Source organism: Phyllostomus discolor, chromosome 4 (assembly GCF_004126475.2).
Source record: "Phyllostomus discolor isolate MPI-MPIP mPhyDis1 chromosome 4, mPhyDis1.pri.v3, whole genome shotgun sequence".
NCBI classification, from domain to species: Eukaryota; Metazoa; Chordata; class Mammalia; order Chiroptera; family Phyllostomidae; genus Phyllostomus; species Phyllostomus discolor.
In genome coordinates, this window is record NC_040906.2 from 66,224,059 (window position 1) to 66,250,577 (window position 26,519).

At 35.5% G+C, this 26,519-nt stretch overlaps 1 pseudogene; it reads right to left on the reverse strand.

The window, feature by feature from the left end:
* Window positions 1-56: 56 nt before the first annotated feature.
* LOC114494853 lies at window positions 57-25,029 on the reverse strand (annotated as a pseudogene).
* Between the last annotated feature and the right edge of the window lie 1,490 nt (window positions 25,030-26,519).

Genomic DNA, 26,519 nt, shown 5'->3' on the forward strand with positions numbered 1-26,519 from the left:
TTACTTTAAATTTTGGATATTGTTCAAAGGGAGAGTATATATTGGTTAGAATATATTCACAGCTGATGCATCTCCAAAAATTCTTCATGAAGGCTGCCAGTTCCTGAGCACCCTCAGTGTGACAGGATTATACACAGACATCTGGATGCCTTCCACAGACCTATGCCCTTTCAAGATCATATTGAGCTCAAAGTCTTCATCGAGAAATATTTTTCTAAAGCATTGTCTCCTTTGGTGTTGCCATGAGGAATGGAATATTCATCTTGCTTCTTTTCTGGGGCTCCACTGGACAAACAGAGTCCTTCAGGATTATCAATGATCCCTTAAATCATTTGAGATTTGATGGCTGCTGCACCACCCATTGTCAATCCACTCCAGGACCATGCCCATGATGTAGATGCTGAAGCAACGGGGTGTGTGGCTCAAGGAGTTGTTTCTGTTCTGCACTCAGTACTCCAGAGCCGAGGGGCACGGTCCAAGGGAGAACCCCACCATGTCATCATGGATGATCACCACAGTGACTCCCACAGAGCCAGTGTTTTTCTGCACATCAGCAAAAAAATGACACCACATATGGAAGACGTCACAAACCAGCATTGCTCTTGAAGTCAGGAATTAAGTCAAAGTCCACACCACACACAGTCTCATTGGTGCAATAATGCACCAGGGAAGTGTCCAAACTGAGGGTCTAGCATTTTTGTATAACTACCAAGTTTAGGGTGGAGGATATTCAGAATCCCATAGCCCCACGGTCTCAAACATCTTGGCACCTTCTGCAGCTTTAGCTAACCAAGTTCCTATCATCTCGTAGCCAGCTAAGTAGTTTTCTGAAACTGTTACAAATGTTAGTGAAATCTAATGACCTATGGCTCATTTTAAGAACCCTAATGCCTTTGTAGCCTAATAATTCATTTGGTATCTCTAACAATACTGAGCCTAGAAGCTTAGCAGGGACGGCCCAAAGTTGATCATCTGCCTCTGTGTCCACAGTGCTGCCGCCTGGGCAGCAGGCAAGTCAGCAGAAAACTGAACTGTTTCTTAATTTTTCTATAATACTCCATATCACTACTATACTTTTCACAGTTCTGAATAGGTGTGAATATTGGCATTTTAGTGAATGAGAGAAGAAAGAAAAAGAAAGAAAGAAAGAAAGAAAGAAAGAAAGAAAGAAAGAAAGAAAGAAAGAAAGAAAGAAAGAAAGAAAGAAAAAGAAAGAAAGGAAAGAGAAGGGAAGGAAGATGATAGTTTGGTACCTTATACATATTCATATAAACAGAATAAAAGGTAACCAATATTTATTGTGCCCCCACCAAAACTAAGGTAATTTACATATATAATATATAATTGCACATTAAAACAACAAGGTCTTTTAATGCTAGGATGCTCATTCATTTACCTAAGATCCCAGAATTAACAACTGGGTTAGCTAAGATTGGAAAACATTTATTAACTTCAAGTCCTGCCCTGGGTGGCATAGCTCAGTGGATTGAGCATGGGCTGGGAACCAAAGTGTCCCAGGTTCGATTCCCAGCTAGGGTACATTCCTGGGTTGCAAGCCATAACGCCCAGCAACCGCACATTGATGTTTCTCTTCCCTCTCTCTCTCTTGTCTCTCTCTCTATCTCTCTCTCTCCCCCTTCCCTGCCTAAAAATAAATAAATAAAATCTTAAAAAAAAAAAAAACAACAACTTCAAGTCCTTGCTCCTCCTAATCCCCTACAAAGTCCAAAATCCATAGCAAATGAGACTGAATGTTAATGGGTAGAATTATTGGTGTTAAGAAATGGATCTGAAAACTCTGAAATACACGGACATGAAAAAATACATTATGTTCAGAGAAGGATGACAGAAGAAGAGAACAGTTAACTACAGAAGGGTATTTCTTTTTTTTTAGATTTTAAAAAAAGATTTTATTTATTTATTTTTAGAGAGGGAAGGGAGGGAGAAAAAGGGAGAGAGAGAAACATCAATGTGGGGTTGCTGGGGGCCATGGCCTGCAACCTAAGTATGTGCCCTGACTGGGAATCAAACCTGCGATGCTTTGGTTTGCAGCCCTCACTCAATCCACTGAGCTACGCCAGCCGGGGCCTCAAAAGGGTATTCCTAACTAAATAAGGGTCATATCACTTACTGCCACTAATGTTACTCCAGAACCCCAATCCCACCCTGTGACAATTTACAGAAGAACGCAATGGCTCCAGCATTTGTTTCCACGAGAACAAGGATTACATTTGTTTGTTATCTATTTCAAGAGGCAGAGTTCTCACTTCAGTACTTTTAATAGTCACAAAAGAATAATCAGTCCTGCTCATCACTCATCTTTTAATTAATATGCTGTAAAAAATTGGTTAGGATAATATTCTATAAGCTTGATAAATCACTTAATTTTCAGCAATAAATTTTGTCCAAAATATTAAGTAACATAACAAGTAAAATAGCAATACATTTTTACATATATTTTTGATGCAGGTAAAATTTACATAGAGTGAAAAGCACAGATCTTAAGTAAGGCTTTTAATGACTTCTGATAGATGTAATCACTCATAACTACCAACCCAATGTGATACAGAACATTTTCGTCACCCCAAAAATTTCTTCATGCCCCATTCAAACACTGCCACTCATAGGCAACTAATATTCTGACTTCTATTTCCTTGCTTTTTATCTTCATATAAATAGAATCATGCATAAGTTCTCTTTTGTGTTGGTCTTTTACTCAAGGCAACATTATACTTTTGAGGTTTATCTGTGTTGATTTTCTTTCAGTTGTGCATTCTTTTTTAAATTTCTGATTAGTATTTTATCATATAACAATATAATGCTTTGTTATTACACTCCCCTGTTGATGACATATGGGCTGCTCTGAGTTTGGGATCATTATGAATAAAGCCACTATAACTAGTTTTGTTCAAGTCTCTTTGTGGGCATTCGTCTGTCTTAGGTAAATATCCAAGAAGAATTTCTAGATATAAGATATATGCAAGTTTAACTTTATCAGAAAGTGTCAAAGAGTTTTTCAGAGTAGCTGTATTATTTTCTAATCCCATCGACAATGTAAAGAGGTCAGTTATACCACATGTTCAACAAATGTTGATGTTTTCAGTACTTCTAGATTTAGCTGTTCTAATGAGTGTATAATGGTACCCCATTGTGAGTTTAATTTGCATTCCCTGATCACTAATGAAATGGAGGAATTTTTCTGGTTGTAACTGGTCATACTTATATCTTCTTTTGTCAAGTATCCAGTTCTTTTGCTCATTTTTTAATGCAGTTCACTTTATTTTGAAAATTGATTTGAATGTGTTCATTATATATTTTGGATAAAAATTACTTGTCACATATATATTAATGAAAATAATTTTTCCCCTGATGTAGCATGTTCATGTACATTTTTGACAATGCCTTTTGATGAAAAATATATTTAATTGAGGCATTTATATCCAGTGATATGTTCAGATCAAAATATAAAAGATTTCCATCACCCCAGAAAGTTTTCTCATGCCTTAATGTCCATTTTTTTAGTCACCATCACACCCCTCCCAACAGAAGCAACAACCAATCTGATCTCTAACATTAGAATTTAGCTTTACAGAGTGAAGAATTTCTTATGACTAGATTATACATTTTCTTTCAGTTAACATACTTCTAAAATTCAGCTATGTTTTTAATATGTCAGGATTTCATTCCTTTTTATTGCATGAATCATTCATTTATCACATTGCTGCATGGCATTCCACTGTATAATAGTCTTTTGTTTATCCATTGATAGAAATCTGTTTTTTCATATTTTTCTATTATATGGATATAGTAATAACACTACTGCAAACATTTTAACATAAGACTTTCTCCAGATACATAGTTCTATGATAAATACCTAGAATGGAATTGATAGGTCTATAAGCTAGATGTATTTTAAATATTTCATAATTTCTAGTGTATTGATTTTGCACAGTTGCATTACATTAATCTTGAAGCTTTAGGTGCTATTTTAAGTAGATTTTAGTTCATTTTCTAATTGCCATTTATTTCTGATAAGTAAAAATACAATTGTTTTCTCTCTATCATATTCAAATCTTCAGAAAATGTTAAATTTCCTTTTTTTGTTTTTCCTTCTTTATTGCCTTAGATTGGATTTGGTACCAGGTTTATAGTGGCTTCTTACCATTAACCAGAAAGTATTCCTTTGTTTTCCATTTCTGAGTTTGCATAGGAAAGTATTATTTCTTCCTTAAATATTTTTAAAAGTTCACCAGTGATGCCACATTGTATTTGGAACTTTCTTTGTAAGTAGCTTAATTAACAATATAATTTTAAAACATATACAGGACTATTTAGTTATATTTTTTAGTAACTTCTTATAATTTCTGTCCTTTAAGGAAATTTAAGTTATTGAATGGATTGAACTAAAATGTCTTCACATTAGTTACTTATGTTGCTTAATTGTGTATTTCCTACTTTCTCTTGATAAATCTCCTTAAATATTTATCAATTTTGGTTATCTTTTCAAAGAATGAAATTATTTGTTTGTTGACTGTCTAGTATTTTTTGTTGCGTTTATTTATGCTCTTATTTTTGTTATTTTGTTTCTTCATCAATTTTAGTTTAATTTATTCTTTTTCATATGCTTAAAGCACAAGACATTAATTTTAAGTCTTGTTTCCTTTAAGAATTCAAAATTCACACTTCATTTAAGTATTGCTTCAACTAAATCCCACATATTTTTATATGTTTTCAATGCACTTATTGCAAAATATTTTCTCATTTACCTTATGACTTTTTATGGCCTGTCAATTACTTGGGAGTGCATTTTTAAATAACCATGTTTATAAATTTCTAAGTATCTTCTTATTATTGATTTCTAACTTATTTCCACTCTAATCTAGGATTTGATCTATCTTTTTGAATGACCTATATGTATGGGCTGCATATTGGGTGTAGGTATCTGCAAATGTCAAATAAATCAAGTTGGTTGATAGGAAGTTAATTCAAAGTAGTGCTCAAATCATATATATGTATCTTTTTTTGTCAAACTTCTCTGAAAATGGAATCAAGTCTTTGACATTAGTGTGGATTTATAAATATATTACTCTTGTTCTATTTTAGTTTCATAAACAGGAATATTTTTGTTCTCAGTGCCATGCACATTTAATATTTATAGTTTACAGATTAATTTACATTTTTTTCATTATGAAAAAAATCCTTTTCCAGGTATGCTTCTTGAGAGGTCCTTTTTCTGATATTAATAAAATTACATCGGTTTTCTTTTTTTTAACATCTTAATATTTTCTTTTTTTTAAAGATTGTATTTATTTATTTTTAGAGAGGGAAGGGAGGGAGAAAGAGAGAGAGAGGGAAACATCAATGTGCGGTTGCCGGAGGTCATGGCCTGCAACCCAGGCATGTGCCCTGACTGGGAATCGAACCTGCGACACTTTGGTTAGCAGCCTGTGCTCAATCCACTGAGCTACACCAGCCAGGGCTACATCAGTTTTCTTAATCCTTTGCATCCTCTTGTTTTCAACCTGTTTGTGTCTGTGTTTAAAATGTAGTTTTTTCGCAGAAAAAAAAATGAAGTCTGGGGTTTATTATTTTTTTAATTCTTTTTTGCTTTTTAAAAATCTAGTTTGAACTTTTCTTTGACTTGATGTGTTTAGTTTATTTATATTCAATGTAAATATTGGTAAGTTTGTAATTCCAGCATCTAGACATTTGATTTCTGTTTATACCATCTGCTTTCTATTCCTTTGTTCTCCATTCCTTTTATATGCATTTGTCATATGATACATGGAAATGTACTCATGTCACATTAAAGATGTAAGGTTTAAAATGATACAAACACTGGGAATAAAATATGTAAAAATAGAGAAGCTACCAAGTAAAGATCAGACCTATTTGACAGCACAAAAATGTAAAACTTTTGTGTAATAAAGGGTACTCTGCAAAAGTTGTAAGAAAAGTCACAGACTGGGGGGAAAATCTGAATCCATATATTTATGGAACTGTATATAATACACTGTATATGGAATATACTTGTACTATATATTAATATATTAATTAAATACACAAATTTACAGTATATTGAATTTTATATAATAAAATAGTAAAATAACATATGTGGTAAACATGTTCAAGGGTTAGCATAAATATTTATAAAGAAGTTTTAACTCCCCAATTTTCCCCCAGATAAAGACATCCATGTAATACCATATTTTGCCTGTCAAGCTGGCAACATATTTTTGAAAGAGAAATAATATCTGTTATTAATGATGATGTCAAGAAATCAACACATTTATATACTATTAATAGAACTGTGAATTGTAACATCATTTTGGATGGCAGTTTAGCAATGCTTATAAAACATCAGATGTTCCTATTCCATAATGCAGCAATTTCTCTACTTGCTCTGCAGATGAGAACCCTCATCACATCACTGCTCAATTCAGACACTAAGTTGGAAAGCACCTAACTTCCATAACAGGCACTACATACATAAATCATGGCAAAACCGACTGTGTACTCTTTTACTTCAATAAAACATATCTTCATGTATTAACATGAAAAGACTTCTGTAGAATATTAAATGAATAAAAGTAACTCCAATGCCCTATGATAAAATGTAAGTATTTTTAAATCTCATATATGTATGTGGGCATTTAATTTAGCAGGACATGAGCATGCATGATGATATTCTCATAATTGCACAGAAATAGATTTATTAATGGCACTACTTTTGGGAGATAAATGGAAATGAAAAGAGAATAAAGAAGTATTTGTTTCAACCCAACAGATGATACTTTTTCAATAAAGAATAAACAAATAAATAGACTAAATAAAAAAAAGCAAAAGAGGGAAGTGCTCACTGAGAATCCAGTTCTTTGCAAATTGCCTCCTGTGAGTGCCTTGTGATACAACTCTACCTTGTAGCTTTATGAAATTTGCTCATTTTTCTAGGTAACTCAGACACTTTTTTTCTGACATATCTGGATATCCATTACATGACTAACTATATAAACAAATTAAAGTGCCTGGTGGAGACTATTCATCCAGGTTAATTCACAGAAACTGGTAGATAGCACCTGCATCTATTTTGTCCTTTACTTAAAAATAGAGACTTTAACAGATAGCAAACGCCCTGGAATCAGCTACTAATGAAATATGAAATCTAGGAACATTCTCTTCTATTAAATCTTGAGTATTGTCAAATGCCCATACTCCTTCCCCTGTTGAAGAGAACTGGTTACTATAACAACCACTGCGGCAGTATTATTAACACACACAAAAACCCAAAACCCACAACCTCAAAATGACGAATGTTTTTGTGTTCACAGTATTATCAGGTAATTTAGAAATGTGATAAGAAAGGGAAAATGTAGAAGGTATTTGAAATTAGATATTTATCCACAAAGTAAGTTTAAACAAATTAGAAGTCAGAGGAAACTGAATAAACAGGGTACCTCCCACTTTAGGCTTCAAGATGATAGTGCTATGGTTACTCAGAGATCACAACCTCATTCTCCAACTAATCTGGGGTCTGTGGGTAAAATAGGGAGAGCTAACTACTGATGCTAGATAACCAAATGAATATATAGGTTGCAGAAAATGCAACCTGATTTCACAATAAAGACTACTGGGGGAGGTGAGGATAACTAAACTGAAGAAAGTACAAATTTTAAGCTTTTATTGTTACTTGCTGTAAAATAGAGATAACACTTCTCCCCCCTCCCTTATTACCATGAGTATAAAGTTCCATAATGTTCTTACAAAGTGACTTAAAAGCTGTTAAGCTGGAAAATGTAAATAATTGATATCAGTAATTCTTACTGATAAAATTAAAATGACCAAATATCTGTAATTTATTGATAAACTACTTTTGTTATAACATTTTCGATAGTGTCATTTCTTTAACAACAAAAAAAATGTTTGCTCTCTGAGACTCAAATGATATTAAAAGCTGTACCCAAGCATGGATAGCTATGGTGAATTCTGAAAGAGGGTCTGAGTCTGAGTTTATAAAAATATATTCTCTACATCTAAAAAGAAATAACCTTTGTTTAAACTCTCGCTATTATATGTATATTTAGTAGTCAATCACCAACCTGTTACTTTTCAGAATTTAACTACATTTAAAACGTCAGATTCTTGTTATGCTGCTAAATATATCTCCCTCCACATACAAGTGTAATGACCTGAAACAGTGTTACTCACATAATGGAGCCATTTTTATGGCTGTGAGCGAGTAAGTATAAAACTGCCAATTTCATTTTAACCCAGCTTTTCTAAAACAAAGTAGTCACAACAGCTTGCTTTAAACAGACATGAAAAGATGTGTGGCTGTGACCAAACTCTGAACTATAAGAGTGTTTTTACATGACTGATAACCGCCTAAAAATAGAGATTTATACATAGAAATGTTGGTAATCTTTAACTACTAAACTAGATTATGTTTCTATAAACGCTTACCAGACTGTTTTAAAATCCTGGATGATTGTCCTATTTGTAAAGTTGAGAACACTAGACAAGAATGATAGAACATGGTACACAGGGTATGAGTGTGTAGGCTTAGAAGTAGTATTTGATTTTGTTTGAAAATGTGAATGCCTATGATTAGTTTTATGAATCACCTACCATGTCAACAAAGACGAACTTCATAGAAAACTAAGAAAGGAAAGCCCACGACTCCTTCCCACAGACTACAGAATTTCAACATCAATAAGATAGCATCTCTGTAGCTATGAAACAGTAGCATATTTCCAGACTTTGGATTTGATGTAGCCTTATCTTCATAATAATATTAAAAATAACATTAGATATAATAATAGTCTAATTCTATTAATCAGGTTTTGTTTCTCTAATGAAATTTTTTTCAGGAATCTTTTTGTTAATACACTTTGTTGTTGTTTATTTTAATGTTTTCAAGAGTTTCAAATCTTCATTTTGATCTCTGCTCTGATTGTAAAAAATGTGAAGAGATAGATTCTGCTAAACTGAAAAACACAGATTCTCTACTTGATGAGATTTTGGGCAATGTTTCTGGAAAACATGGAATAATTTTGGATGATATTTTTAAGCAAATTTGAACAGAAGATAAAATATATAAACAGACATCCTGAGCCTTTGATGAATTAATTTACTATCGTCCATGGAGAGTCCAATCTGTAGCTTGGCATCCAAGGTACTCCACTATTCATCACTGCTTCTCTCTCCCAATGTGTTTTTTATTATTACTCTGTAAATCTGATTATCCACCTTCCATATCAGCCTCTGACTTTCTTCATTTTATTCCTGTTTGGAATAGTCTTTCTTTTTCATTGTTTCTATCCACACTTACTGTCCCTCAAAGTCTAGCTCAAGTCCCTTCTTCATGATGTTTGCCTGTTCTCATCAGCCTTAAGTAATGTCTTTTAATAGAATTTTTTAATTTTTATTGAATTTATTGGGGAGCTGTTGATTAATAAAATTATATAGGCTTCAAGTATACAGTTCCATATGACATCATCCATATACTGTGTTTTTACCACCCAATGCCAAGTTTCCTTCCATCACCATTTATCCTCCTTTTATCTTCCTTCTACCTCTCTACACATCCACTCTTCCTTCTGGTGATCACCATACTGTTGTATGTGTCTACTAGGGCTTTTTTTTCTTAATTCCTTCATCTTTTTCACCAAGTTCCTAATATTTGCTGCCCATTTGGCATGTACTATAGGGTGGTGAATAGCATTTGTCATTTATGAGTGTTCCCTTTCTAAGGCACTAGAAAACAGAGTAAAAGGGTCTAATAACTTTTGTCCACAGGAACTAGCAGATTTTCCTGAAAACAATAATAATAGTGATGATAACTACATATTTTTATAGATGTGCTATTTATGATGAAGGAAAGATATAGAACCAAGTTTAAGTCCAACTGCATCATTTATTAGCTTTGAACCTTTGATCGAGTTACTAAGTAATCTAAGACAGTATGTTAAGGACTTCGTAAGCGTTGTCTGATGCAATCTTCAATGTAACATCACATGGCAACATCTATTATTAACTCAACTTTAAGACTGAACAAAGCGAATCCCAAAACGGTTATTTAAGGACAGGAGCTAGGAAATAGAGGGTTTGGGATTTTTCTGCTTGAGAACCAGAATTATAGTGTTAACCACAGAGAACAGCAAGCTTGTTGGATGTATACCTATGTGTTATTATACCAACCTGTTGTTACAACTACCTGTTGAGCATGTACCCACATGCTAGTAAAATGGATTTTAGGGCAAGAGAAGGTGAATCTTTCTAATTACAATAAGAATCAGGCACTTGAGTTCAAAGGAATTTTTAACACTAATAGAAGAATTGTTAAAAGGACTGCTTCCGCCCTGGCTGGCGTAGCTCAGTGGATTGAGTGTGGGCTGAGAACCAGGCATCACAGGTTCGATTTCCAGTCAGGGCACATGCCTAGGTTGCAGGCCATGGCCCCCAGCAACCACACATTGATGTTTTTCTTTCTCTCTTTCTCCCTCCCTTCCCTCTCTAAAAATAAATAAATAAAATCTTTTTTTTTTTAAAAAAAGGACTGCTTTCTACTTGCTTTACTGACAGCAAAGCTAAAAGCCCTGCTGTTCTCCCTTCCACTGGTAGACTGGGTACTATTGTTTAAATCAGCTCTGAAGTCTCCCCAAATGAGGAATGACATGACCTGATAGAGGAGGTCTGACAGGCAACTAGCCACAGTTACACAGATAGTTGCCTTCAACTAGAGCTGGGTATTTAAAGTTGAAGCTGGTTTCCAATTTATCATCAAAATTAAGGCAGAATGTTTAAAGAATGAACAGGGAAATATCTCAAACACTTTGGCTTTTTAATAGTTTTGACCTTTTTAAAGTTGAATTTGTGACAGGCTAGGCTGCAAGAAAACCTGGAAGAAATAAAACTGGAAAGTTCTAAAAATATGAAGTACAAATAGTAATTATTTTTTAAAAGTTTAAGGCTCAATTCAGCTCAGATGTCCTAAGTACAAATGTCTCTTAATTTCCACCCCAACACTCTCTAAGCAAATAGATGGTCTTTGCTGCCTCTCCCTCTCCTCAGCAATTCCACGCTTCATGGATACACTATCAGATATGTTTTGTCATAATTTAATTGCAAGTGTTAGGTTGATAGTCATGAGCTACTTTCCTCAAGGGCAAAGCTGTCCCACTTTTCTAAATGTTTATATGTGTTGATGTCTCATTTGTATGAAAGGCCAGTGACTAGCCCACAGATTATGGAAGCCAACCAAGAATTAGGAGGACCTATTTTAAATCCTATAGCTTGGCAGGAAACTAGTTGTAAGATGTTACCTAACTCACAACTTTCTTGATTTCAGTTTTAATTATGAAGTTAAACTATTTGTTCTAAATTATAGTTGTGCATTAAACTCTTTAATTTTATACTGTAAACTTACTTATCATGCATAGTTTCCTTAATAGTAATTTCATCCTTATCTTCTCTCTCTTTCTGGCATTAGTTTATGTTTCTTTATTGATTATTAGCTACTATCATCCCTGAGCTGATTTCCAAACCTTCTATATTCTTCCACTGTTTTCACTCTTATTCTTTTTCTTTCTATGTTTATTCACTCATGGAATTTCAACTGCCAATTATTTGACACTGAATATTAAATTTTCAATTTTCTATTCTGTAACCACTATGCCATATCATTTTCCTAGGTCATTTATATTAGCAATAGGGATCATACAGCCTTACAATAAGGCATTTTCTCCCAAGTTTAGGTTGTCTCTGTTTTGAAGTCAATTTAGATTCCTTATGCAATACCTCTGTAGTTAATTCACAGCTAAATCTTATATTTCTCTTTACAAGCTTGTCTTATGAGATCTGAAACAATCTGCATCAACATAGCTCCACTTTTGGGACTGAAAACTGAGACCGGCTGCATCAACATGACTTTTGTGTGAAGAGGTATTTGCCTAGGAACATTGACTATAAAACCCAATAGACAACTTCACAGTTTGTTTCAAGAAGAAACAGTCTTGTTTTCATACCAGATATAAAATTTTAAAATCCAGTAAGGACATATTAACACCTATGACTTCAACATCTTTTCTAATCTAGTCATCATATGGCTGTTAGACTAAACTCTTTTTCTTGTTGTTGTTTGATTTTCTGTGGTTTTATTCAAAGGTAAAGGGAGAAACACATCTTTATATTAAGACATAGAGATGAATTATAGAATAGCTGCAACTTCAAAGAGTTTTGCTTTTATGATGGGCAACTTGGTATTATATTTATTTTTTTAAGTTTTTTATTGATTATGCTATTACAGTTGTCCCAATTTTTCCCTCTTTGCTCCCTTCCATTAAGCACCCCAACTCCCTCCAGCAATCCTCACTTCTTTGTTCATATCCGTAAGTCATATAAATTCTTTAACAACTTCATATCCTATATTCTCTTAACATCCCCTTGCCTATTCTGTAACTACCAATTTGTGCTTCTTAATCTCTTAATATTTTCCCCATACTCCCTTTATTCTCCCAACTGATAATCCTCCAAATGATCTTGATATTTATGATTCTGTTTCTGTTCTGCTTGTTTGCTTAGTTTCTTTTTTAGATTCAATTGTTGATAGACTTGTGGTTTTTGCCATTTTATTGTTCATAATTTTGATCTTCTTTTTCTTAAATAAGTCCCTTTAACATTTCATATAATCATAGTTTGGTGTTGATGAACTCCTTTAGCTTTACCTTGCCAGGGAAGCACTTTATCTGCCTTTCTATTCTAAATGATAGTTTTGCTGGGTAGAATAATCTAGGTCCTTTCTTTTCATCACTTTGAATACTTCTTGCCAATCCTTTTTAACCTGCAAAGTTTATGTTGAGAAATCAGCTGATAGTTTTATGGAACTCCTTTGTAGGTAATTATCTGTTTTTCTCTTGCTGCTTTTAAAATTCTTTCTTTATCTTTAATCTTTGACATTTTAATTATGATGTGTCTTGGTGAGATCCTCTTTATATCCATCTTGTTTGGGACTCTCTGTGCTTCCTGTAATTTTATGCCCACTTTCTTTATGAAATTAGGAAAGTTTTCTTTTATTATTTTTCAGATAGATTTCTAATTTCTTGTACTTTCTCTTTTCCTTCTGGCATGCCTATGATGCAAATGTTGAAATGCTTGAAGTTGTCCCAGAGGCTGCTTACATTATCCTCAATTTTTTGGATTTTTTTTTTTTCTTGCTGTAGTAATTGGATAACTTTTTCTTCCTTATGTTCCAAATCATTGATTTGATGTTAGGCTTTATCCACTCTGCTGTTGATTTCTTGTAAATTGTTCTTTATTTCAATTCATGTCTTCTTTATTTCTGGTTAGATCATTTTTATTCTGTCAAGGTACCCACTGAGTTCCTTGAGCAACCTTATAGCCAGTGTTTTGCACTCTGCATCTGACAGATTGCTTATCTCCATGTTGTTTATATTTTTTTATGGAGTTCTTTTCTGTTCTTTCATTTGAGCCATATCTCTGAGTGTCCTCATTTTGGCAGCCTCCCTGTGCTTGTTTCTAAGTATTAGGTAGAGCTGTTATGACTCTGTGTCTTGGCAGTGTGGCTTAATATAGTAGGTGTTCTGGGAGATCTAGTGATACAGTTTCTTCTATCCCCCAAACTGGGTACTTGAGGTGTTCCCTCTGTGTAGGCTTACTCCCTCCTCTCGTAGTTGAGTCCTGATTGCTGTCAGCAGGTCAATGGGAGGGATTTACCCAGTCCAGTCAGCTAGTAGCACTGGTTGTGACTCCTGCCCAGCAACCACCTTCCTTTGAGGTTTGTGAAGGTGGTTGGGTGGTGATGCCCCGACATGGTCTATAACTGTCTGTGGTTACACAGGCTCTAGAGTTTTCCAGGTGGTGCAGGCCAAGGTTAGCCTCCAACTATGTTCTGTATGGGGCCCCTTGGTGTAAGCTATAAAGCGATCTGCTGATGGCTGCTGCTAATGGCAGGCTGGCACCACTCAGTGAGGTACAATGGGGGCACCAGGGGGGAGGACTGAGCTCAGCTGTTGCTTGTTTGAGCATATTTAAGAAGGTCTTAAACCTGGACCTCACCCAGCCATTCCTATGGAAAAGCCACTGTTACCAGTATGGGTTGGATGGGGCAGAGCCTTAGGTAATTATCAGGGTGAGTCAGGTTGATAGTAACTCAGATGTGGTCCCTCTGCACTGTAGCTCTGTGTGATGGAGGACTCAGAAAAGGAACAATGCCACTGTCTGCACTTCTGTCTGGGAAGAAGCTGCCCCCAGCTTTTGTTCTGATGCCAGACACTTCAGTTCCTCCTGTACACAACTAGCACCCTTCAATGTACTGCCTGGGTACTAGAGCTCAGAGGGAGTAAGTCTGAGTAAGTCTAAGGAGATGCATGAGAATCCCATAGTTTCTTCTGTTGACCCAACTCCAACTGGTTTTTATAGCCAGAAGTTATGGGGATTTATATTCTTGGCACTTCAGCCTTGGGCTGGGTGGTCTGATGTGGGGCTGCATTTCCTCATTCTCAATATATCCCTTCATTTTATAGCCACCACATATGGGTTTGGGGCCAGCCAATTTCACATCTCTGCATCTCTGTCCCTCTGACCCTTCTATCTGCTTGGATGAACATGTTTTCTTTAATTCCTTACTTGTCAGACTTCCATACAGCTCAATTTTCTAATTGTTCTGAGTGATATTTGTTCTGTACTTTAGCTATAATTTTTCTGTGGTTGTGCAAGTAGGTGAGCTGTGTTTACCTATGCCTCCATCTTGACCTACAGTCTCTAAAGTAATTTTAAAAAATATTTTAGAAAAGTACATACACTCTAAAATCTACAGGGAAAGTTAAACCTGCAGAGCCAACTTCCTAATATATACTTTTGATGCTCTTTTCATCAAACAGTGCACCTTAATTCTCCATTAGGTCATTAAATTTAATGACCTTTTTTCTTTCTTTTTTTTTTTACCCTAATGAGATTCTTTCCTTATGGGCTCTTAATTTACAACACAATTGTCAGCAATTAAACATAAGTCTCTAACTTTCTTCTTTTACCAGGGAGTCTAACACATCTATTACCACTCATCTACGTTAACATACCCTTTGCAACCAGCTTCAATGTTCCTTATTTTGAAGAAGGCTTGACCAACTAATTCAAGTCATTCCATTCATCTGAATCTTCCCAAAATTCACTTTGTTCTTTATTTATGGCACTTGCTTTAATATATTTTTAGTGTCTTGCAGGATTTACTGTTTGTTCATTCTCAGCAACAGAATGAATGGTCGTCATCAAAAAGTCCATCTTTTACCTCACTTTTACCAGCCTCAAGCCATGTAACTAATTCTGGATGATAGGCTATATAATAAATGACATGTGTCACTTCTGAAAAAAAGCATAGGACATTTGGAGCTCAACTTCTCACATGTGTCTCCCACTAGAAGGCAGTATGTCCCAAACAGCACAACTACAAGATAAAGGAGTCCCTGTGGGCCGGACCCCCAAGGCACGTTACAAGGCAAATCTCTCAAGTAACTTAAGGTGGACATGGAGAGAGGTCAAAAACAAATCATTGTGTGTTAAGTCATACAGATTCTGTAGTTTGTACCTAAATAGTCTTCAAAGTTAGTCAAATGACTTTTGCTCAGTTAGAAACCATTTCTTCAATTGATGTTATGGTTCTCTCCACAGTATACCACATAAATTTCTACAGAAGTATTGTAGTCAATAAACACTTTTGTTTATATGCCTTTTTTCATAGTATTTAATGTTCTCTAAAAACAGAAATTGTGATACAATAGAAATGAAATCAATGGTAGTGATCTGGAATTCTTTTTCATACCGTTCTAAATATTGCATGTTATATTTAATTTAAAAGTTTTGTAAGGGAGAAAGTTATCTGAGTGTATCTGTCAGAGATTAATCAGGAAAACCAAACTCCTAGGAGTTATGTGATAAGGAATTTATTATATAACTCAGACCTTACATAATTGGAGGAGGAACTGGGAAAGGGCAGGTCTTAGGGAGTAAGAGGATAGGAAGAGATACCTACCAGTCAACCTGAGAAGCTAACAAGTGGAGTCACTGAGGTGGAACTGTAAAGGGGGAGCTGCTGGAAAGTCTTTGGGAAACTATTGCCTCTTCAAACTATTGGGTTTTCAGCCCATGGTCTTGCAGTGAATGTCACATAGCTGTTGGTCAACATGATCAGTAGTTGGGTGGAAGCTGAACCTGGAGTGGAAGAGAATGAGGAGTAGCTGAAATCTCTTACCACCAGTGCATCTATATTGTCACTGTACTTAATAATAGAGATTCTCAGAGAATAAGGGTTGCTACTTCACCTTCATTTCCCAAATCTCATGTAAATCTCATTCTCGGGCAGTGTAATCCAGAACCATAAAGGTGAAGGGATTAGAGGAACAGAAAGCTTGGCCTTTCAAAGCAAGATAAGTTTAAGAGCAGTCAGCTACTGGGCCAAGAATAATAGGTTAAAGATGGCCATAATTCAGTATTTCTTCTCCATCTATGTGTGGAGGTCAACTATACTCCCCTTGTAATTGGGTTGGGCATTGAGACATGTTTTGCTTTGCAGCTGAAGTGATGCTATGCCTGCTTTTGGCCTAACCCATAAGAAAACCTTCGCAAAGCCTAATTACTAGAGCCTCAGCTGCTTTCCTTCTGGATCCACCCTTGGTCAGTGCTGAAGCTGCAGTTTCCTCCACCTGCTCCTAGATTCCAGACCCATTCTGTGAGGCATGGAAATACTTTAATTTTTACTTTAAGAATCCCTTCTTGGCCTGGCAGAAACATCTCAGAAATGTGTACGATCTAAAATTTCTTTTACCCAACCTTCCTTCCTTCCTTCTACTTAACTTTCTTTCTGTTTAACCTTCATAGATGTTTCTCCCAAGAAATATCTTACTCATCTCATCCCATCTTCATATCTGCATCCTGGAATATCTGAATCAACATAGGCAGTTTGTTGTGCAGCAAGAAATAACTGAAACAAAGTTGAAAATTCTACTTTTGCCTAAGACAGACCTCATATTATGCCATTAGATTCTATTCAATAAAGATATCTTCATAAAATGTTTAATGATTATTCCTGTATGAACTTTTTATATGAATCACAAATAAATATCCTATGTTCAGGGCAGACATTCTCTTGTTAATGAAACAGTATTATGTATATTTTGAAGAGAAATATCAAATTCCCATAAAAATGTGGTTTTCAGATTCAGCTGCTTACAATGCTCAATCAACAAATCCTTTCTGGATGGCTGCCATCTGAGAGGTAGAATGCTCAGCCCTGAAGAAAACAATTTGATAACACAATGATGTATCTTCAAGAAGCTTTGATTGTACTATGGAGTAAATGGATGTACAAATATAATCAACAGTATCATGAGGTTAACTCCTGGTTGGTCTACCTTTTCCATCTGTTTATTATTGGAATAGACCAGCCAGCAGTTAACCCTGGGAATGTCTGAATTTAGCTAAGATTTGTAGAACAAGTAGCATGTAAGGAATGATAAAGAACCAGCGAAGAAAACCAAAGAGAAAATGAACAAAAAAAAAAAACTAATTACAGATTTAGTGAAAATTAGAATGGTTCATGGAAAGGAAATGGAACATTTAATGTAAGCCAGGCTTTTTGATGCTGAAAGCCTAATTTGATCCCCCCCTCAAAAATTAGCAGAGTATGTAACTATCTATAGGAAACTTGATGGTTAGTTAGCTTGAAACTCTAAAGCATCAAACAGCTTCATGTAGCAGAGCGAGGATTCCATACTACTTATATCTGATTTGTTTAAACATGGTGACTTTCTAGAATTTAGAGAATGAGAATAAAAATTTGAAGCCATAGGGGCTGGAAAGAAAGAAAACAGAGAAAATAATTTAGCAAGTAGGAGGTCACTTGATGCCTTCAGGATTGCAAATTCATAGAGTGAGAAATCTCATTTCAGTTAGTATGTAACTAAGAAACCACAAGAAAACACTTTCAAATAAATAGACTTTGAAATTTAACACAAGTGTTTATTTCTTTATTTCCCATTTTTCTTCTAATTCTTGGCTGGTAGGAAGTGGAAAATTCTTTACACTCCCCAGTCAGAACACTGGGCCACTTTTGAGAGCGAAATGATTATTTAAACTAGGCAAAGAGCCCAACCAGGTGTTATAGCTTAATAATAACAGTAATGATGTCATTTCCTGACTGGTATTATGTGTCAAAAAATGTTTGCCATGTATGACCTCATTTAATCCTTCCTACAGGATGGGGAGTAGGCATTATTTTAACCCCATTTTGTAGACAAGGATTCTGATCCACCAAGTTAAGAGAAATTGTTCAGATTTGCACAGCCTGCAAGTAATGGGAACCAAGCTCCAAACCCACAATAAACGGGTATCTACATCCTATTTATAATTTAACTTGTGTTTTGAAGCTGTACTTGCTTATATTTTGAAAAAAATTATGATCACATTGTTTAAATTCAAAACATCAGCATGCAATATGAGTAGTTTCTAATATGTCCTAAAAGAGGAATTATAAGCCCACATAAGAGGAAATGTATATCTATGTACATATATAATCTCAGTTTTTGAAAATACAAACCCTCCTTTATAATTTGCATTTTAGAAAGAATTACTAATTTTCAATATCAGCTTAAAAAACTTTTTTAATGGCTACCTAGTCTTCCTTTATATGGATATATCATAATTTGTCAGCCAGTCTACTATCAGTGGACATTTAGATTATTTCCAATCATTTGCTATTACAACCCATGTTATAATTAATAAACTTGTACTTTACTGCATTTGGTGTTTCTTTTAAATCCCTCAGTCTTATTCCTGACCCATGCTACCTCTCTGAAGGACCCACATCGTCATTCTTGGTAATTATAACTCAGAGATAAATATTTTTTAATTAAGAACATTTTCAGCTCCACCAGTCTCTCGCTGTAGCATTTCCCATGAGGCAAGGAGGTCTAAGTGTGAATGTTCAGCTCAGAGCATTTACTAAAGCAATAGAAGGAGTGGGGAACAATATTAGAAAAAAAAGTAAACAGGGTTGAGGACAATTAGGGGTAACAATCAAAAACAACCATCAAAGGGTCTTTTTAATCTCCTAATGTTTTAGGGAAAAAACTCCAGTTTTCCTATTTAGAAACTATCATCCCCCAAATATATAAACCAGCTAATGTCCCACATTTGTATTGCCAACCAATTGTTTCACCAAACATTTGCCTGATGCCTAGACATACTTTAAAAAGCTCTAGAAGCTTGAATACTGGTTATGCATTTTTTTTCCTCACTCATATTGATTACTTATTTGGAGAGCCAACTCATAAAACTGAACAACTTTGTCTGTAGGAAATCTATTTTATTTTGAGCTTTTTAGAAACACTTGTTTTATAGATCCTCAGTAATATTATAAATGGTTCAATTTTTGTTAATAACAAGGACTTTGGAAAGTTTAATATTTTTGAAGGTATTTATTAATCATATCTGCTCTGCTCTGAACATTTGTTCTTGGCTCCTTCTTTCTGATTATGCCAATTCTGTTCAAATGCAATCTTATCTCATCCCATTAAGAAGAATAAGCTTTATTAAAGCTCTTTAAGGGCTGGTCAGTAGAATGAAACCCTTACATATTAAAGTGAGAAGCTTAGAGGATATTCAATAAATACTATTGCCATGATAATGATAAAATGGTATTTGCCCAAGATAAGTAGGAATTAAGACAGAGGAGACAGATTTCTACCTCTGATAACTCCCAAAGATCAGAGGTTAAGCAGTCTTCAATTCTTTACACAAAGCATATGTAAGAAAAAATTTATTGTTACATGTCTTGGTTTAGAGGTCTTCATAATGCACAAATAACAAAATGAAAATATTTCTCAGAGAGACTAATTTACATCTAGCTTTTACCCTCAACTGAATGATTATGAAGACATTTATTGAGTACAGCTATAGTCTAAGGGTAAAAGAGCAGAAGCTATTTTCAAAGTATAGGTGAACAAAGAAAATATATATCTTCCTTGAGAAAGTAGTATCATTCAGTTGTGAACTTATTGATCAGATATTTAGTGTGGGCTTATTAGTGGCAGGTACTAGGACAGGAGCTGATGAATAAAGCATGATCCCCGGTTTCTGTCTAGAAGGAGACACACATGTTAAAAAAAATAAATGTTAGAATATTATAGCATGAGGATCAGACTTTTCAGGAAAGTCCATGCTGAGCAGCCAACTCATGTTCTTCACAAATATTTCCCTCCTGGAATGAGGCAGGCTGGTGCTCTGCACCCGCAGCCAAAGCCTCAAGAATCCCTGTCACAGGCCAAGCAGCAATGTATTTCTAGCTCATTAACTTTGGTGAGTGGGAAGCTTTAATGTGGTGGGCAAATTATAATACTAAAGTTTAATTATAATAGGAAATATAGTTTAATTTCAGCATTTTTCAGTAAATTGGAGCAAAAGGAGATATGTCATCCTAGTCAGAAACATATTTTCATCTGTAGAAATAAAATTCATTAGCAAGAGGATAATTTACTGCCAACAGGATGATCCAGGTTGCAGCTAGGTGTGCAAGTCATCAGGCTTTTTCTGGTTCATTATAGAAACAAAGAAAAGAAGCAATGAAATGAATATTCCCTAGTAATTAAGTAGCCCACAATTGAGATCAGTTTTATAGTTGCATAAAAATATAGTATACTCTCTGGCAGGCCTTCTCTTTTTTCTCTCTCTTTTATTGCAGGTCAATCAAATACAACCTGAGTCTTTGGATACAGAAGATAGAACTCTGAGGGTTACAGTTTGACTGTTCTATAGAAATTATTATTGTTTTATAGAAAATACTCATTTACTTCATAACATTTAACAATACTGGATCATTCATTCACTTATTTATTCAAAGAATATTTATTGCCACATTATTGGATATCAGTGACAATATGGTGGGCAATTAACAAATAAGTTTTCTGCTTTCATCAAACTCTGAATCCAGTGAAGGTAAAAGCTATTAATCTCCTGGCTGGCATAGCTCAGTGGATCGAATTCGGGCTGCGAACCAAAGTATCGCAGGTTCAATTCCCAGTCAGGGTACATGCCTGGATTGCAGGCCACGGCCTCCAGCAACCTCACATTGATGTTTCTCTCTTTCTTTCTCCCTCCCTTGCCTCTCTAAAAATAAATAAATAAAATCTTTTTTAAAAAGAGCTACTAATCAAATAATCAACCAAATATGAGTCTAGTTTCACCTATAATAAATGCCACAAAGAGAAATCACATAATGCCATGGGAGTATAAAGCAGAGGAAAAAAGAACACATTTTTAGGGTTAAGGGAAAATTCCTTGGAGAGTGACAGTTGATTATAAGTTGTGTGCTAAGGAGAACTAGTTATAAGTGTGGGGGCATGGAAGTGGATTCTAGGTAAAGCGCACTTTACATTTGCAGGCTAGAAGGATGACAAGTTTAAGAAACAATATATGCAGGTGGAGGGGGGAGGGCTTGTACAAGTTGAGGATGAAGAGTTATGGAAAGGCTCAGCAATGCAGTCTTATAGCCGTGTAAAGTATTTAGGTCTTTTATTAAAGCCCATTAAAAGATCAGTTAGCACTTCTTAAATCTATACTATATGCAAGGTCCTGTGGGTTTATTTTACAAGAATGGCTGTAGAATATATAATGGTGTTGCCCAGAGCACCACCCCCTTCAGGACTGAGATACTCTTTCCTCTGCTGCCTCCCCTCCCCTCCTTGCTGCAGGGGGTGTACCTGCTGACACACAGCCCAGTCCCTCCCCCTGACTTTTCATTAACTAGAGCAGCTACCTTCTCTAAGATTATGCCCATGCCCTATGACAACCTTCATCCAATGACTGCCTTATGTTGGTGTGAAAAGGCTTCCCTCTTTCCATATTGCCAAGTGAAAATGTATCCATGAAAAATAATGATGTATTATCATATACAATCTCTCATTGAATGAATTCATAACACTCATGTTTGGCTTTTGAACTACCAGAGTTAACAATCTGAGAAATCAATATGTATACTACTTTGACTCTTTACATTAAAATGAACAAATTACTTTTTAATGTAATTGGTCAAGTCTGTTGAATGAGGCAGGCAGATTTGTGGAGGTTGTCTTATTGATCAATAAACAATTAATTAAATGCCACATTAAAAAAGCATATATTTTTTCTATTCTTATCCTACATCTTTACATCACCTGAGACTGATGAACTTTCCCTTCTTAAACTCTTTTCCTTGCCTTCATAACATTATATCATCTGGTTTCTCCCAAAACTATTCTGACCATTTGTTCTCTGCCTCTTTTAAGGAATCCTCTTCATGTGTCCACTCTTGAAACTGTAAGAATATATAGAGTTCAAGGCTCAGATCTTAACCTATTACTCTTTTCACTCTGAGTGGCCTCATAATTTCATCCATTTTTATGATTTAGCTTCTACATAAGTAACGATTTTCAACCTTCAGTTTTAATCCAAAACTGTTTTACCAGTCATAGAATCTGCATCTTGATATGTCTGCTGTTCAGTTTCAAAACTGACTGTAAAATCAGAAACAAAACAAAACAAAATCCCTAAACAATAATCTTAGTTATTTTTTCCCAAAATTGTTTCTTCTTGTCTTCTTTATGTCAATTTATGACTAAATGGATTTATGTACTATGAATTTTACTTTATAAGTATTTCTAAAATCAGTCCACTGTTTCAGATTCCAGTCTCCACTAGGCAAAAACAGGTATTCTTTATTTCTTACTTATTCTTTTGTCCTTGATCTTTTCTCCCTTAAATTCTTCTTTCATCCTACTGCCAGAATGATCCATAAAAATTTGGAATTCAGTGTGTCATTTCCCAGCTAAAAAATCCTTCAATACTTTCTTATTTCTACAAATAAATTCTGAAAGTCTCAGACTGGCATATATTTTCAGAGTTATGGCCCCTGGTTACTTTTCTAGTAGTAGGTCTTGTCTTCATTTGAATTCATGGAACATTTTATACGGTATTCAGCAGTGCTCAAAATTGTTCAAAACTAACTAAATGAATGAATAAATGAGAATGAATGAATGAATTCTAGAAATGTAACAGACTATCTTGTATGACTGGACAAAATCTATAGACAACAGAGTGAGACTGTGCAATAAGGTAGTAACATGTTATTAGCTAAGCAGTACCAGTGGTTAATAAAAATCAGCTGCTATAGCAATCTAAACACCAATGAGACTATTAATGTGTGCACTGATTCATATCTGTATACTCTAGGATTATATGATAAAAAAAAACCCTCCTTAGAACAATTGGGCAATAGTTTTTAAAATAATGTATTTTAGTTATCCTTACCTGATTTGAATTTATAGACCCCTTTCATGGCAATTAAATGAATTTAAAATCACTTTTAAAAGAAAAGTGTACCTGGCTGGTGTGGCTTAGTGAATTTAGTGCTGGTCTGTGAATCAAAGGGTCACCAGTTTAATTCCCAATCAGGGCACATGCTTGGGTTGCAGGCCAGGTCTCCAGCATGTGGCACAGGAGAGGCAACCACACATGGATGGTTCTTTCCCTCTTTTTCTCCCTCCTTTCCCCTCTCTCTAAAAGTAGATAAATAAAAATCTTTTTTTTAAAAAAGAAGAAAAGTGTATATGAATTTGCATTCATCAATTTTTATATAAAAGTTCAGTGACTTCACTAAACTTGGCTTAAAAATTCCTGATATAATCAGTCTTTAATTTCTCTAATGCTTGGTTACATGAGTTTTGAAAGTTACATCAAAAAATTTTAATAGTATTATATATTCTGTTATAGTAAACAACAGAACCAAAAGGCAGATGATTGGTTTAAGGATAGTAAATAATCCTAAACTTACCTGACCTTCACCTTCATCTAGACTCTATTATTTACCCATTCACAGGTTTAACTTTATTATGACCCTCCCATGTCCCTTTCCCTGCGCTTGACTCTAACTCTCACTTTTAGTTTGACCTTTTACCTGTCTTAATCCATGTCCCTGATCTTCACTCTGATCTTTTTCCATGTTGCTAACCCTTAAGCTAAACCAGAGCAACACCATCACTATGACACTAACACTCTTTTACGATGAGTCTGCTGACTGAGTGTGACCTTGAATTTCATCCTCACTCTCATACTTTTTCTGATCTGTTACCCTATACCTCACTCTTTCCCTAATCCTTGCTTTACTCTTTAAAAAGTGGATTTTATTTATTTTTAAAGAGAGGGGACAGGAGGGAGAAACAGAGGGAGAGAAACATTGATCCATTGCTGTTCACACATGCCAAACTGGTGACTGGGGCCACAACATATACTCTGATGGGAAATCGAGCCAGTGACCTTTCAGTTCACATGCTGGCACTCAATCTGCTGAGCCACACCAGCCAGGGTTCCTCATCTTGCTCTTTGATAACCCTCATGCTAACTCTCATTATGACTCTGACCCTCAACAGAACTGACATATACATTCACACTACTGTAAATATGACTCTGACCCTCAACTGATTCTGACACTAAGCCTGAGTTAGACACTAATGATCACACTCACACAGTACAGAATCTGAATGTTAGTCCTATCCCTACCCTGCCCTGACTCTGATTCTGATTCTGACACACTGACTCTGTCCTTGAATGAATGCTCACACTTATCCTGACTCTGATTTTTACTCTCACACTGACTCTGTTCATGAAATAGACCTGAAGGCCAAATGCAAAGTCAGGATGAATGTTATAGTAAAGTTTAAGGTTAGGATCAAGGTCATGGTAATAGTGAGGGTCACTGTGAAGGCTGAGTAGAGTCACGGTGTCAGAGCCAGTTTTAGGGCAAGGATCATGGTAGAATTCAGACTCAGTGTCGCTGTGGTCAATGTCAGGGCACTGATCATGATCAGATCCAAGCTCTGTGTCAAAGAGAGCGTAATGGACAGGCTTAGAGTGAGGGTCAATGTCATGGTAAGAATGAGCTTCAGGGTCACAAGTCAGGGTCAAAGTGTGTGTCAGTGTCAAAATAACCATTGCAGTCAGTGAAGGGTTTATTTTCAGAGTAAGCTCAGCAGCTGGTCAGGTACAATGTCAGCATTAGTGTCAGACTGAAGTTAGAGGTCAGAATCAGGATGAGGGTGAGTGTACTATTATGGCCAGCGTGAGGATGATAGTCAGGATCAGGCTGAGAATCAAGGTTACTCTTAGGGTCATTGTGAGAGTCAGGATCAGAGTGAGTACCCAGTAAGGGTGAAATTATGTAGGAGGCTTAATGTCAGTTTCAGAAACAGCATGAAAGTTAACATCAAGGGAAGGTGAAAGTGTGGGATCACTTGCCTAGGGGATAGTCAGGGTGAGGGTCAGAGTCTGGGTGAGGCTCAAGTTGACTATCAGTGTGAGAACAGTCAAGGTATGATAAGAAAAAAAATAATTGTGGGTAAATGAAAAATTAGTTTTATTAACCCTGGTTGGTGTGGTTTAGTGGATTGAGTGCCGGCCTGCAAACCAAAGGGTCGCCAGTTTGATTCCCACTCAGGGGTTGCATGCCAGGTCCCCAGTGGGGGGCATGTGAGAGACAGCCATACATTGATGTTTCTTCTCCTCTCTTTCTCCCTCCCTTCCCCCCTCTAAATAAAATAAATTAAATCTTTAAAAAATTAGTTTTATTAATGCAATGTACTAAAGGTTTTCTTTATTAAGTTACATAAAATATATGTCCATGTGTTCAGTGTCTCAGTGAGGCATGTTGCTGAAGGAGATGGAACATAATATTTGAACATAGATCTATGAAGTCTGTCTAGAAGGTATCCAGCCATGTAACATGATAGAGACATTTATTGAAAAAATACAATAAATAAGAAACTTTGTACATAGGCCAATGATACCTCAGTCCCCTTTTAAGTATGCACCTTGGGACCTCACACATTTCTCCTAATCACCATCAGCTGCCCCATCATATTTTCTGGAATCTCATCAATGGTCTGAAATCTCTTCTTTTTCAAAGGTGATTTTATTTTTGAGAAAAGTGAGAAATCTCAGGTTGCCAAATCTAGGATGTAAGGGGATTGATCAAAGTACCTGCGTGATTTGATATTTTGCCAAAAATATCTGCACAAGACGTGATGCATGAGCAGGCACATTGTTGTGACAAAGCTGCCAATCACCAGTTGCGCAAGTTGTGGCCTTCTGAATCATACAAATAGTTTGCATGGAGGAATGTTCAGGCTTAACACAAAATTTAATGCAGATTCATTGCTGTACTCACTCAGTCATTTTGAATGCGACAGCCACACAGTGCACATGCTCACTCAACAACATCTATCACCCCCACTGACTTGTATAGTGAAGTCATCATTGTTCACACATGCTCATTCCAGTCCACTCTCCTTGGCTGCCAGGTTACATTGATGCCATGCAAACCATTCTCATTATATTAAGAATAACTAGACTTTTTCTAGACAAACCTTGTATACCTACTGAAACAAATGTGACAGTCAAAAGAAAAAACAACATAGCTATTTACA